Raw genomic sequence first — 14,662 nt, 5'->3', positions numbered from 1 at the left:
TTTCACTGCTCAGTTGTGTGAGTTCCTGATGTATTTGGGCTGTTAACTCTTTATTGGATATATGGTTTGCAAATATTTTTTCCCATTCCGTAGGTTGTCTTCATTTCGTTGATTGTTTCTTTTGCTATGAAGAAGGTTTTTAGTTGGATTTAGTCTTGCTTGTTTATTTTTGCTTCTGTTGCTTATGCTTTTGGTGTCCTATCCAGAAAATCATTGCCAAGACAAGTGTCAAGGAGTTTACCATAAAGGAGCTTACATTCAAGTTGTTAATCCATTTTGAGTTAATTTTGGGGAGTGGAAAAAGATAGAGGTCTTTCATTTTTGTACACCTGAAAACCCATTTTCTCGGAACCATTTATTGAAGAGACTCATCTCCATTGAGTTTTCTTGGCTCCCTTCTCAGTATGACTGTATAGGCACCGATCGATGTATTTCTGGGTTCTCACTTCTGTTCTGCTGGTCTGTATCTGTTTTAATGCCATTACCACATGGTTTTGATTACTATAGCTTTATAATATAGCTTGAAATTGGGACGTGTTGTGCCCCTGCTTTGTACTTCTTTCTCAGGATTCCTTTGGCTATTCAGTCTTTTGTGCTTCCATATAAATTTTAGGATTTTTTTCTACTTCTGTAAAATTTGCCATTGAAATCTTGATAGGGATAACATTGAATCTATAGACGGTTTTAAGTAATATGGAACAGTAAACAATATTCAGTTTTCCAGCCCATGAACACAGGATACCTTTCCATTTATTATCTTTTTTCATCAGTGTCTTTTTGTAGTGTCCAGTATTCTTTCACCTCCTTGGTTAAATTTATTCTTAACTATTTGTTTCTGATGTTACTGCAAATGCAATCATTTTATTTCTTTTCAGGTCATTCATTGTTAGTGTATAGACATGCTACTGATTGTTGTATGTTAATTTTGTATCCTGGAACTTTACCAAATTCATTGCTAAGATCTAGTTTTTGTTTTTTGTTTTTTTTTAATGGAGTCTTTAGGATTTCGTATACATAAAATCATGTCATCTACAAATAGAGACAATTTTACTTACTTTTTTTTTTTCCAATTTTCTGCTTTTTATTTTTTTTTTTTTTTTCTTGCCTGATCACTCTGGCTAGGGCTTCCAGGACTATGTTGAATAAGAACAGTGAGAGTGAGCTTGTTTTTGTTACTGATCTTAGAAAAAAGATTTCACCCCTTCATCATCAAGCATAATCTTAGCTGTGGCCTTGTCATATATAGCCATTGTAATGTTGAGGACATTCCTTCTACACCTAATTTGTTAAAAGAATTTTTATCACGAATAGATTTTGAATTTTGTCAAATGTTTTTTCTCCATCTATTGAGAGGATCATATAATTTTTGTCCTTCATTTTGTTAATAAGGTGCATCACATTGATTGCATATGTTAAACCACCTTCTGACCCTGAGATAAATCCCACTTGGTCATGGTGAATGATCTCTGTAATGTGCTGCTGAATTTGGTTTGCTGGTATTTTATTGAGAATTTGAGAATTGGCTTATAGTGTTCTTTCCTGGCTTTGGTATCAGGTAGTGCCTGATACTTTTCTACCTTTGGTCAGGACTCATAAAATAAGTTTGGAAATGTTTCCTTTTTTTTTTTTTTTAAGTTTGGGAAAAGTATTGGCATTAATTCTTCTTTAAATGTTTGGTAAAAGCCACCGTGAAACCATCTGGTCCTGGGTTTTTCTTTTGGGGCAGATTTTTGATTACTGATTCAATCTTTTTACTTAGTATGGATCCATTCTGATTTTCTGTTTCTTCCTGATTCAGTCTTGGTAGATTATATATTTTTTAAAATTTTTATATTCTAGATTGTCCAGTTTGTAGGTGAATAGTTGTTCACAGTAGTCTCTTATGATCCTTTGTGTATTTGTGGTATCAGTTGTGATGTCTCCTTTTTCTTTTATAATTTTGTTGACTTGGGTCTTCTCTCTTTTTTCTTGCTTAGTCGAGCTAAAGGTTTATCAGTTTTGTTTATCTTTTCAAAGAACCAGCTGTTAGTTTTATTAATCTTTTCTATTTTCCTATTCTCTATTTGATTTATCTGCTCTAATCTGTTGTTTCCTTCTTTCTGCTAATGTTGGGTTTACTTCGTTCTTCTTTTTCTAGTTTCTTAAAATGTTAGATTGCTTATTTAAGATCTTTCTTGTTTCTTAATGTAGGTGCTTATTGCTATGAATTTTCTTCTTTTAACTGCTTTCTGCACATATTACGTAAGTTTTGGTATGTTGTGTTTCCATTTTAGTTTGTCACAGGAGAGTTTTTTATTTCCCTCTTTAATTTCCTCTTTGATCGATCTGTTTAAGAGAGTGGTGTTTAGGTGTGCCTGGGGGCTCAGTTGGTTAAGCCTCTGTCTTTGGCTCAGGTCATGGTCTCAGGGTCCTGAGATCGAGCCCTGCATTGGGCTCTCTGCTCAGCAGGGAGCCTGCTTCCCCCTCTCTCTCTGCCTGCCTCTCTGCCTACTTGTGATCTCTCTGTCAAATAAATAAAATAAAATAAAATAAAAAAAGATAGAGTGGTGTTTAATTTCCATTTCTCCATGAATTTTCCTGTTTTCTTCCTGTTACTGATTTCCAGTTTCATATCCTTGTGTTCAGAGAAGATACATGATATGATTTTAACCTTGAATTTTCTTTGACTCGTTTTGTGGCCTAATGTATGGTCTGTCCTAGAAAATGTTTCATAGGCACTTGATAATAATGTATATTCTGTTGTAGGATAATAATGCTCTCTGTATATCTGTTAGGTCCATTTGGTCTATACTGTTCAAATCCACTTTATTTTTTTTTAATTGATTCTCTGAATGATATAGCCATTGTTGAAAGTGAGGTATTAAAGTCTCCAATAATTATTGTATTGCTGTTTGTTTTTCCTTTATCCTCTGTTTTATTCAGGTGCTCTAATGTTGAATGCATAAATACTTACATTTTATATCTTTTTGATGGATTGACCCCTTTATCTGTGTGTAATGACCTGTGTCTCTTACCATTTTTAGTTTAAAATCTGTTCTGCTTGGTCTAAGTACAGCTACCCCTGTTTGGTTGTTTTTGTTTGGTTACTGTTTGCTTGAAATATCATTATCCATCTCTTCACTCACAGTCTGTGTATCTTTGAGGCTAAAGTGAGTTTCTGGTAGGCAACATATCATTGGGTCTTGTGGTTTTCCTTTTTCAATCTGTTCATCTATTTTATGTCTTTTGACTGAAAAATTTAATCCATTTATGGATGAGGTAAGGACTTTTGCCATTTCATTGTTTTATGGCTGTTTTGTAGATCCATTGCTCCTTATTTCTTCTCCTACTGTCTTGTTTTGTATTTTGGTGTCTTGTGGTATCAGTATGCTTTGAATTCTTTATCATTTGTTTCTGTTTTATTTTTTGTTGTGATAACTACAGATTTTCTCTTTGTGGTTACCATGAGGCTAACATAAAGTATCAGAATTATGACAGCTTATTTTAAACTGATAACAATTTCTATAGCATTCCTAAACTATGCTTTTACTTCTGCTCTCCCTTACATTTTAGGTTATTGATGTTAAAGTTTACATATTTTTTATATTGTGAAACAATAACATTGTAATTATGGTTGTTTTTACTACTATTTTTATTATTTATTTATTTATTTTAAGATTTTATTTATTTAGTCATGAGAGACAGAGGGAGAGAGAGAAGCAGAGGCAGAGGGAGAGGCAGGTTCCCCAAGGAGCAAGGAGCCTGATGTGGGACTCAATCCCAGGACCCTGATACGGGACTCGATCCCAGGACCGTGGGATCATGACCTGAGCCTAAGGCAGATTCTTCACCATCCGAGTCACCCATGTGCCCTATTTTTTATCTTTTAAATTAGAGCTGTAAATGAATTATGCATCACAATTACTGTTTTATAGAATCTAATTTTGACTACGTTTTTACTGTTACCAGATAGTTTTATGTTACTTTCTTATGTTTTTATGACCTTAATCAGCATCCTTTTAATTCCACTAAAGAACTCCCTTTAACATTTCTTGGAAGGCAAGTTTAGTGGTGATGAAATCCCACTGCTTTTGTTTTGGAAAGTATAGCTCTCCTTCATTTCTGGAGGACAACTTGCTGGGTATAGAACTCTTGGCTGACAGTTTTCTTTTTCTTTGAATATTATGAATATATCATCTCTGGCCTGAAATGTTCCTGTTGAGAAATCTGATGGTAGTCTTATGGGAATTACCTTGTGTGTAACTTCTCTCTTTTTTGTTGCTACTTTCAAAGTTCTTTGTCTTTGACTTTTGACATTTTAATTATGGTGTGTTGCAGTGTAGCCCTATTCAGGTTCAACCTATTTACAGTTCTTTTGGCCTCGTGGATCTGGATGCCCATCTCTCTTTCCAGGTTTGGGAAGTTAGCAGCCATTATTGTGTTACGTATACTTTCTGTCCTTTTCTCTTTCTTTTTTTTTTTTTTTTTTAAGATTTTATTTATTTATTTGAAAGAGAGACAGTGAGAGAGAACATGAGTGAGGAGAAGGTCAGAGGGAGAAGCAGACTTCCCCATGGAGCTGGGAGCCTGATGTGGGACTCGATCCTGGGACTCGATCCTGGGACTCCAGGATCATGACCTGAGCCGAAGGCAGTCGTCCAACCAACTGAGCCACCCAGGCGCCCCCTTTTCTCTTTCTCTTCTCCCTTTCTCTTCTCCATTTGTGTTCCTTAAGTCTTGTATGCTTTCTTCACTCTTCCTCATTTTTCTTTTCTTTTCTCTGGATAATTTCAAATATCTTCTCTTCTAGATCATTGATTCTTTGGCCTTGTCAAGTCTGTTTTGAAGCTCTCTTTTAAATTCTTCAGTCATTGTATTTTTTTCAACTTTAGGATCTCTCTTTTTTAATGGTTTCTTTTTCTTTGTTGAACTTGTTCTGTTCATGCATTGTTTTCTTAATTTGGTTTAGTTGTCTGTGTATTCTTATAGTTCACTAAACTTTTTAAAGAGGAATTTAAGGGGATCATTCTGAATTCTTTGACAGTTAATAGATTTTCATTCCTTAGGGTCAGTTATTGGAGCTCTATTAGTTTCCTTTGGCAGTGTCACCTGTATCTGATACTTTGTAATTCTTGATTACTGACATTGGTGTATACACATTTGAAAAGTTTTCTTTACAGGTTCTAGACTTTACAGGTGGTCAAGCCCTGCAAACTCCCCCATAGTCACCATGGGGCAAGCGTGGATGCTCTCAGGGAGGGGCCCACAATGCTGAGGGAGCTGGATGTCCACCCTGGGCTCTCTTTTCCTTCTAGAGGAACAGTAGGCTATTGGTGTGCTGCTGCGCCAGCCTGAGTGAGGGGCAATGCAGTCGATATGTAGCTAATTCTCTACCTTTCTAATGCGATCTGTCTTGGTCTCTGTGGTGCTTCAACCTCACCTCCATATTCTAGGATTCTTTCAGTGGTGTCTTGTCCATGAATAATTGTTATTGTTCTTGGGGGTGGGAAGGAGTAAAGCCAGGATTGATATATGTTGTCTTCTTGAGGATGGGCAGAGGGAAGCAGGGAGAGAGAGAGAATCCTCAAGCAGTCTCCCTGCTGGGCACGGAGCCTGATGCAGGGCTGGATCCCAGTACTCTGAGATCATGACCTGAGCTGAAATCAAGGGATAGATGCTCAATGGACTGAGCCACACAGTTGCTCCAGGAAGCTTTTCTTAAAAGGGTTTGCTACCCACTTGTAGGTACAATGCAGGGGGCAATGCTGCCTGTTCCCTGTGGGTTTTTCCCCAGCTATGACCATAGCTTTCATGTTGCTTTTTATTTTTATTTTTTTGTTATTATTTATTTATTTTTGAAAGATTTTATTTACCTGAGAGAGTGCATGTGCACAAGCAGGGAGAGGGGCAGAGGGAGAAGCAGGGTCCCCACTGAACACAGAGCCTGACACTGGGCTCGATCCCAACACCCTGAGCCAAAGTGAGCAGCTTAACTGACTGAGCCACCCAGGTGCCCCTCATGTTGCTTTTTAAATGAGCAAAGAAGCTTCCCTCTCCTGGCCTGTCTTCTACCATTCCTTGAAAGCCTTTTCCTGACATAAGCCAGGAGTTCTTAGCGGAAATGTGTGTCTTAAAAAGTTACAACCATTTGTATATGAGATGGGGTTTTAAAGTGTTTGCTTTCCCTAGCAGGAGATCAGGGTATCTGTCCCTGTGCTTTGGCAGGTTCCCCACTTCCCCATACCTGGTGCCTAGAGGGAGTGGCAGAGAAGACGATGGGATGACCTCCTAGTAGACTAATGTATCCGTTTATTAAAGCAGTGTATTTGGAGCCCTGCATCAGCCGGGTGCTGGCTGGGGTGGTGCTGAGAGTTGAGGAAGGTTTGCCTGGAAGATACCAGCTGGGGGATGGTCACAGCTCCATGTAAGGCCTAGGCTGCCGTGGCTGGAGTGTGGAGGGGAAAAGTGGAAGAAGAACTCAAGTTCCTGAACTGAGACAGTAGCCACTTGGGTTGGCAAGGCAGGAGCCTGAGCTTGGCTATAGGAAGGACCCAAACAGATGTGAAGATTTCTCTTTGGGAAAAGACTGGGATGCAGTGCAGAATAAAAATAATCCTCATTTAAACCATGGCACTCCCGAGATGGTAGATGATGCTCTAAGAGCTTGATCACCAACTCACTTCCTTACGGTGTCCTCGGGAGGTTGGCACTTACTCTTCTTGTTTTGTTAGCGGAAAAATAAAGCTAAGATCATGTAACTTGCAAATGGGGATGTGGGAGTCCCACCCAGGCTGACTGGCTTGGGACCCTGGGGTCTTGAACCCCTTTGCTTGGGATTTTGCTGCTCTCTGCTTCCCAAAACAGGGTTTTAGGAGGAGGCAGAATTGAGAGAAGAGAAGAAAGAGAAGGAATGAGAAAATATCTTCTGGTCCCCAATGTGCTACTGGCCACACCTGTTAAGAAGTTAGATCCCTGCCTTCACCTGAGGGAGAACTGTGGAATCAGAATTTACCTGCCTATTTCCTGGGTGGTGCCAGTGAGCCAGGCTCCTTGACTCTGAGAAATAAACCTCATTTGTGTCAGTAAAGGAAACTTCCCCGAAACAGCCATTTCCCTGAAATACTTAACATCTTGGGACAAGGTTCCTCGAAGCTTATTTTCAGAGAGGAGGGCCAGTAAGGGCATGGGGAGTGGTGAGAGGGGGAAGGTACAGGATCCATTTTTGTCTGTTCTCCAGGAGCCACCTGGGTACGACAGCTTCTGAGGAGAGATGGGCCACCCTCCCTGCCCCCTGCGTGGTCAGGCCCCACAGCCCTGGGAAGGATTGGCATGGCGGTGATGTGCAGAACCTACCTGGGCCCTGGGCCCTCTTCCATCCCTCCCTCCTTTCTGCAGGAGTCCCAAGGGACAACTACAGCAGTGCTCTGGGGAGGGGCTCTGCTCACAGGGAGACCTTCCCAGAACTTTAGGAAATACTGTTATTTTGAATCCCACTGGCCACCCCGAGTAAGGAACATGTGTTCCCATTCATTCATTCATTCACAAACTTTCAGAGCACCTATTATATGCCAAGAGGCTATGTGAAAGCAAGGCATTGGCCCTGCCCTCAAGGTGCTTCTAATCTGGGGGGAAAGGTAAAATTTATATTAAGGGCGCTGATGTGGTAAAACGTGCTGGGCACCGTGAGAAGGTAAGAAGATAAGATGATTCATGGTGGATAAAACAAGAAAGGTTTTCTAGAGAAGATGGCATTTCCTTAGGTGACACCTGAAGTCGGAGGCGGGGGAGCTATCTTTCAATATCTTGTCTTCATTTTCTTTTGATATATACTTAGAAATGGGATTGCTGGGTCATATGGTAGTTTTATTTTTAATTTTTCGAGGAACGTCCATGCCATTTTCCATAATGACTGAAACAACTTATGCTCCCACCAACAGAGCATAAGGTTTCTCTTTTCTCCACACCCTTACCCTTGTTCCCTCTTTTTGCTGAAGGTGAGAGGATACCTCATTTTGGTTTTGATTTACGTTTTCCTGATGAGTAGTGATGTTGAGCATCTTTTCATGTACCCGTATGTCATCCTTATGTCTTCTTTAGGAAAATGTCTACTTAGATCCTCTGCCCATTTTTAAATCAGATGGCTTGTTTTTATACTATTGAACTGTATGTGTTTTTATGTATTTTGGTTATTAACCCCTTATCAGCTATGTGGTTTGCAAATATCTTCTCCCATTCGTATTCCCATTTCTTCTCCCATTCCCATTCCCATTTCATTTTGTTGTTTCTTTTGCTTTTTAGTTTGATGTCCCACTTGTTGATTGTGGCTTTTGATGTTTGTGCATTTGGTGTCAAATCCAAAAACTCATTGCCAAGACCAATTTTAAGGAGCTTTTTCCCTGTGTTTATTTGTAGAAGTTTTATGGTATCAGGTCATATGTTTAAGTCTGATCCATTTTGAGTCAATTTTTGTGAACGTGTAAGATAGAGACACACCGTCATTCTTCCGCATGTGGTCATCCAGTTTCCCCCACAGATCTTCTTTCTGTCCTTTCCCCAGTATTCCTGGCTCCCTTGTCAATAGTTGTTGACTCTATATGCAGGAGGTTTTTGTTTTGTTTTTTCCTTCCTCTGGGCTCTCAATTCTGTTCTGTTGACCTATGTGCCTGTTATTTTGACGATGATGGCTTGGAGAATAGGTTGAAATCAGGAAATGTGATGCCTGCAGGTTTGTTCTTTCTCAGAATTGGTTTGGCTGTTCAAGGTCTTTTGTGGATCCATATAGACTTCAGGACTGTTTTTTCTATTTCTTTGAAAATGTCATGGGGATGTTTTTTTACAGTTTACACTGGATCTATAAATGGCTTTGGGTCGAATGGACATTTTAACAATGTCCTTCCCATCCGTGAACACAGGTTACTGTTACATTTCCTTGTGTCTTCTTCAGTTTCTTGCATCAAAGTCATAGTTTTCACCATATAAAACTTTTACATTTTGGTTAGATTTATTCCTAAGTATTGTTTTAAATGCTAATATAAATAGGATTATTTTGTTTTTTTTTTTTTTCAGATATTTTGTTGTTAATGCTAAAAACTGTTTTCTGTATGTTTATTTTGTATCCTGCAACCTTACTGAATTTGTCCGTTCTGGCAGTATTTTGGTTGTGTCTTTAGGATTTTGTGTATATAAGATCATATCAGTCATAAGCAAAGGCAGTTTCCCTTCTTATTTGGATGCCTTTTACTTTTTTTAACTGATTGGCTTGGTGACAGTAGGTATCATTGTGTTGTTCCTGACCTTAGAGGAAAAGCTTCCAGCTTTCACCATTATGGTGTTGGCTATGGGTTTGTCATATGTGGCCTTTGTTGTGTTGAGGTGTCTTTCTCCTACACTTAATTAGTTGAGCATTTTTATCATGAAAGGTTGTTGTATTTATAAAATGCCTTTTTTCCACCTGTTGATATGATCATATGATTTTTTTTTTTTCTCTTTCTGTTACTGTGTCTCACAGTCACCCATTGATTTGTGTGTGTTGAACTGCCTTGCATTCCAGGGACAGATCCCACTGGATGGTGAGTGGTTCTTTAATGTGCTATGTGCTAATTAATTTGGTTTGCTAATATTTTGCTGAGGATTTTTGCATCTATATTAATCAAGTATATTTGTTTGTAATTTTCTTGTCTTATAGGCTCCTTATCTGGCTCTGGTATCAGGTAATGTAAAATAAATTTGGGAGTTCCTTCTTTTTAATTTTTGGATAGTTTGAGAAAGACCATCACTGACTCTTCTTTAAATATTTGGTAGAATTTGCGACAATGTGGATGCAACTAGAGAGTATTATGCTTAGTGAAATAAGTCAATCGGAGAAAGACAACTATCACATGATCTCCCTGATATGAGGAAGTAGAGATGCAACGTGAAGGGGTTTGGGAGGTAGGAAAAGAATAAATGAAACAAGATGGGATCAGGAGGGAGACAAACCATAAGAGACTCTTAATGTCACAACACAAACTAAGGGTTGCTGCGGGGGAGGAAGGTAGGGAGAGGGTGGTGGGGTTATGGACATTGGGGAGGGTATGTGCTATGGTGAGTGCTGTGAAGTATGTAAACCTGGCAATTCACAGGCCTGTACCCCTGGGGCTAATAATATATCATATGTTTATAAAAAAAATTATAATAAATATTTGGTAGAATTCATTAGTGAAAGTATCTGATCCTATACTTTTCTGTGTTGGGAGATAGGAAGTGTGTGTGTGTGTGTGTGTGTGTGTGTGTGTGTGTGTGTGTGTTGGGACATTTTGATTACTGATTTAATCTCTTTACGTGATACTTGTCTGCTCAGATTTTCAAATTCTTCACATTTTTTTAAACAGCTCTTAATTTCATTGATCTTTTTAATTATTTTTCTTGTCTCTATTTCATCTATTTTTAAATTTTCTTCCTTTTACTAAATTTGGGCTTAGTTCTTTCTCTAGTGCCTTGACCTGTAAATTGAGGTGGTTGATGCTTTCTTGTGTTTTGATGTAGGTATTTGTGAATTTTTCCTGTAGCAGTACCCTTTGATTCCCTTCTCATCTTATGTGTATCTGTTGTAGATTTTTTGTTTTTATAAACTTCCCTCTTAGAACTACTCTTGCAACGTCCCATAGCTTTTGATATGTTGTGCTTCCATTCCCATTTGTTTCAAGATACTTCTTGATTTTTCATTTGATTTCTTCTTTGGCCTATATTCAGGAGCATGTTTTGTAGTCTCCATATATTTGTTATGTTTCTATATTTCCTCCTGTTATTTATTAATTTCTGGTTCCATACCACTATAGTCAGAAAAGATACTTGGCTTTTTTTCAATCTTTTAAAATTTGCTAAGACTTTTTTTTTTTTTTTTTAATGACCTACATGTGATGTATTCTGGAAAATGTTCTGTATGCACTTGAGAAGAATGTGTATTCTGCTGCTGTTAGTTGGCCTGTTTATACGTGTTAGGTCCGTTTGATCTAAAGTATAGTTCAAGTGCAGTGCTTTCTCACCGATTTTCTATCTGGATGATCTAGTGTTGATAGGTAGGGTACTGAGTTTCCTTTCTATTATTGTGTTATCTGTTTTTTCCTTCAAATCTGTTAGAATTTGCTTAATGTAATTCAGGTGCTCTAAAGTTGGGTGCATATAGTTGATGATTTTTGTATCTTGATGAATTGACCCCCTTATCACTCACTATGCAGTGACCATCTTTGTCACTTTAACTGTTTTTGGCTTATTGTCAGTTTTGTCTGGTATTAGTATAACTACCCATGTTCTTTTGGCTTCTGTTTGCATGGGGTAGCTTTTGCCATTCCTTTGATTTTATGTGTGTCCTTAGAGCTGAAGTGAGTCCCTGGTAGCATATAATAGGGTATTATTTTTTAAAATCCTGGCAGTAAGTCTGCCTTTTGATTGGAGAATTTGGTCCCTTAACATTTACAGTAATTATTGGCAGGTAAGGACTTACGAATGCCACTTTATTATCTTCTGGCTGTATATAATTCCATTTTCCTTTTCCTCTTGTTGCCTCTCTGTGTAAATAAGAGATTTTTGGTATCAGTATACTTTGATTCCCTTCTTATCTTATGTGTATCTGTTGTAGATTTTTGTTTTGGAGTTCCCATGAGGTTTACATAACAAATCTTATAGATAATCAGAGTGTATTTTATGCTAATAATAATTTGATTGCATATTAAAAAAATCTATCCTTTTCTCCCCCATTTTATATTTTTGATGACAGTATTTACATTGTTAATGGTGTATCCATTAACAAACTGTCAAAACTATACCTAGGTTTCATACCTTTGGCTTTTAATCTTTAGGTGAATCTTTACCTAGCACAATGCCATATTAACAGTGTTAAGGTATTCTAAGTCTGACTCTACACCAGTGTGTCATATATTTCTACGTTTTCAAGCTACTAATTAGTGTCCTTTTGTTTCAGCTTGAGGAAATCCTTTTAGCATTTTTTTAATTTTTAAAAAAATTCTATTTAAAGTGGGCTCATTACTATTTTATGATCTAATATAAAATAAATACTATTTATTTTAATTTGGGAAAGGAGCTCAACATAGGGCTTGAACTCACAACACTGAGATCGAGGCCCAAGCTGAGATCAAGTCAAACACTTAATCGACTAAGCCACCCAGGCACCCCCCACTTTCAGCATTTCTTGTGTAGTTTAGTGGCAAAAGTTTAGCACCTTTTATTAGGGGAAGATTTTATTATTTATTTTTATATGTGTATTATTATTATTGTATGTTTATTATTATTTAGCATTTCTTATATATTATTGTATGTTTATTATTATTTAGCATTTCTAAACCTGCAAGAGTTTAGCAGGTTTTGTTTTTTAGGGGAAGATTTTATTATTTCACTTTCATTTCTGACGGACAGCTTTGCTGGGTAAAGTATTTTGGTTGGCAGTTTTTCTCTCAGCACTTTGAATTTATCATCCCACTCTCTCTTTGCCTGTAAGTTATCGGATGAGAAATCCTCTAAGAGCCTTATGCGGGTTTCCTTGTGTGAGAATTTTTTTTCTCTTCTAGCTTTTAAAATTCTGTCTTTGATTTTTAGACCATTTCATTATTATATATCTTGGAGAACATTTTGGGTTGAAGGTTTGTGGTGACCAAGCTTCATGAACTTGGATATCTAGTTCTCTTCCCATGTCTGAGAAATTCTCAGTCATTATTTCTTTAAATAAGCTTTTCATTCCTTTCTCCCTCTGTTCTGGGACTCCAGTAATATGTACATTGTTTCTTTTGATTGTGTCTCTTGACTCCTGTAGGCTCTGTGCCTTTTCATTATTTTTTCTAATTGTTTAAATTCAACTGATCTGCCTTCTTGCTCACTGCCTCTCTCTTCTGTTCAACTACGCTGTTGAAACTATTGAATTCTTCAGTTCATTGTATTCTTCAGCCCCCAAATTCGGTTCTTTTCTCTTTGTTTAGCTACTCCTTTTGTTCTTGTATGGTTTCCCTCCTACTATTGAATCATTTATGTGTTCTCTTGTAGCTCTGAGCATTTGTACTGCAATTATTTTGAATCCTGTGATGGGCAATACCTGCATCTCTGTTTCTTTGGGTCCCGTTACTAGACTCTTCCTTTGGTAGAGACATGTTTCTCTCATGTCTTCCAGACTTTATGGATTGCTTTTGGTTAGAGAAGACTTTCACTTGGAGATAGGGGAGCGCGGACCGCGTTGCGACCAGGTCTAGTGGTGCAGGGCAACAGGTGCAGGAGTGTGCAGTAGCAGTAGGTCCAGTTGGGGCATGATGGCTCTTTGGCTCAAGCCACTGGGGTCCACACTGTTGGTAACAGTGTTCTTGGTGATCACTGCAGGTGTCTGCAGCACCTGTAAGGGCTATTGGGCTTCTCAGCCTCTAGAACCAGTTAGTAGCTAGGGACCAGAGCAGGCAGCATTGGTGGCTAGGGCCAGTGGTGTGCATACACTTGACTGTGAGGGGCCAGCTATAGGCCCCTTGGTAGTGGCAGAGGTCACTTGCTAATAATGTTGTCGTGATGGGGTTAGGGCAGGTAGCAAGGGCTAGGGCCAACTGGGGGCTCCCTGGCATTGGCAGAGGACCCGAGTGTCCGTGTGCTGCCCTAGAACTTGACCCTCTACCCCTGGGCGTGCATATTGCAATGGAGGTCGGTGACAGGTGTCATGCTGCAGAAAAGGAGGTGGAGGGCATGCAGGCCCTTGGCCAGAGGGACTCACTCTAGCTGCAAGTGGGCATGGTGGTGCTGGCCAGTAATGGGAGGCAGGGCTCCCCAGTGGCTGTGCTGGGGGCATGCACACTGGAGGAGCTAGTTACAGGTGGCCGTGCTGATGCTGGCCTGCACTGGAAGGCGGGCTTAGTAGTCCTGGAAGAGCGTCAGCTTCCTGGTTCTGATAGTGGGACGACAGTTATGTCAGTGTTAACTGTCGGGAAGGTGGGTGCAGGATATACGGAAACGATGATTTCTGCAGCTTTTCTGTAAGTTAGAAGTAAGTTCAAAGTAAAGTTTAAAAAAAGCTTAAAAAGGGGAGTGGGACGGGGTGGGGGGGTTAGTTTACAGTGAAACCAATTAGTACAACTGTGATTTTTATTTTCTTCCCCAGCTGCTTTCAGCTGCTTTGGAAGAGAGTGAGCAGGCAGATGATGTCAGGAAGTGACTGAAGTCTAAGCATTCTCTAAAGCTGGGTGAGCTCGTGTCAGTCTGGGTCGTCTGGAAGCAGAAGCAGATGGGAGTTGGGAGTGCAGATGATTCCTTGCAGGAGGGAAGGGGCGTAGCCCAGCTGTGTGCAGTCATTGGCTGGGGGCTGGCTGAGAAGAGCGTGTCCTCAGCTCACACCCTGTGACAGCTGGGGCCCAGGGCTCACCTCTCCCACACTGGGCTCAGCGTTGTCTGCGGTGTGAGGGCGCGAGTCCACGGGCCCCTGAGGAGCCCCTCTCCTTAATGTTCCAGGCACCTCTCCGGAACCCCCTTTCTGTGGAGGACAGGAAAACACAACCAGTTTCCTCGGTCCCATGCCTAGGTGGTGCTTTGACCCCTGCGGAGCGACTGGCCGGGCACATGAGAGCAGGCCGGGGCCACCGGGCTGGCGGAGAGTTCCAAACGAAAACTCTTCGAGGCAGGTGCCAGGCAGCATCAACTTAAAAGCAGGCTCCAGGCTAGCGGA

Source organism: Mustela lutreola, chromosome 7, assembly GCF_030435805.1.
Source record: "Mustela lutreola isolate mMusLut2 chromosome 7, mMusLut2.pri, whole genome shotgun sequence".
Lineage (NCBI taxonomy): Eukaryota > Metazoa > Chordata > Mammalia > Carnivora > Mustelidae > Mustela > Mustela lutreola.
Note: the sequence above shows the minus strand (reverse complement) of the source record.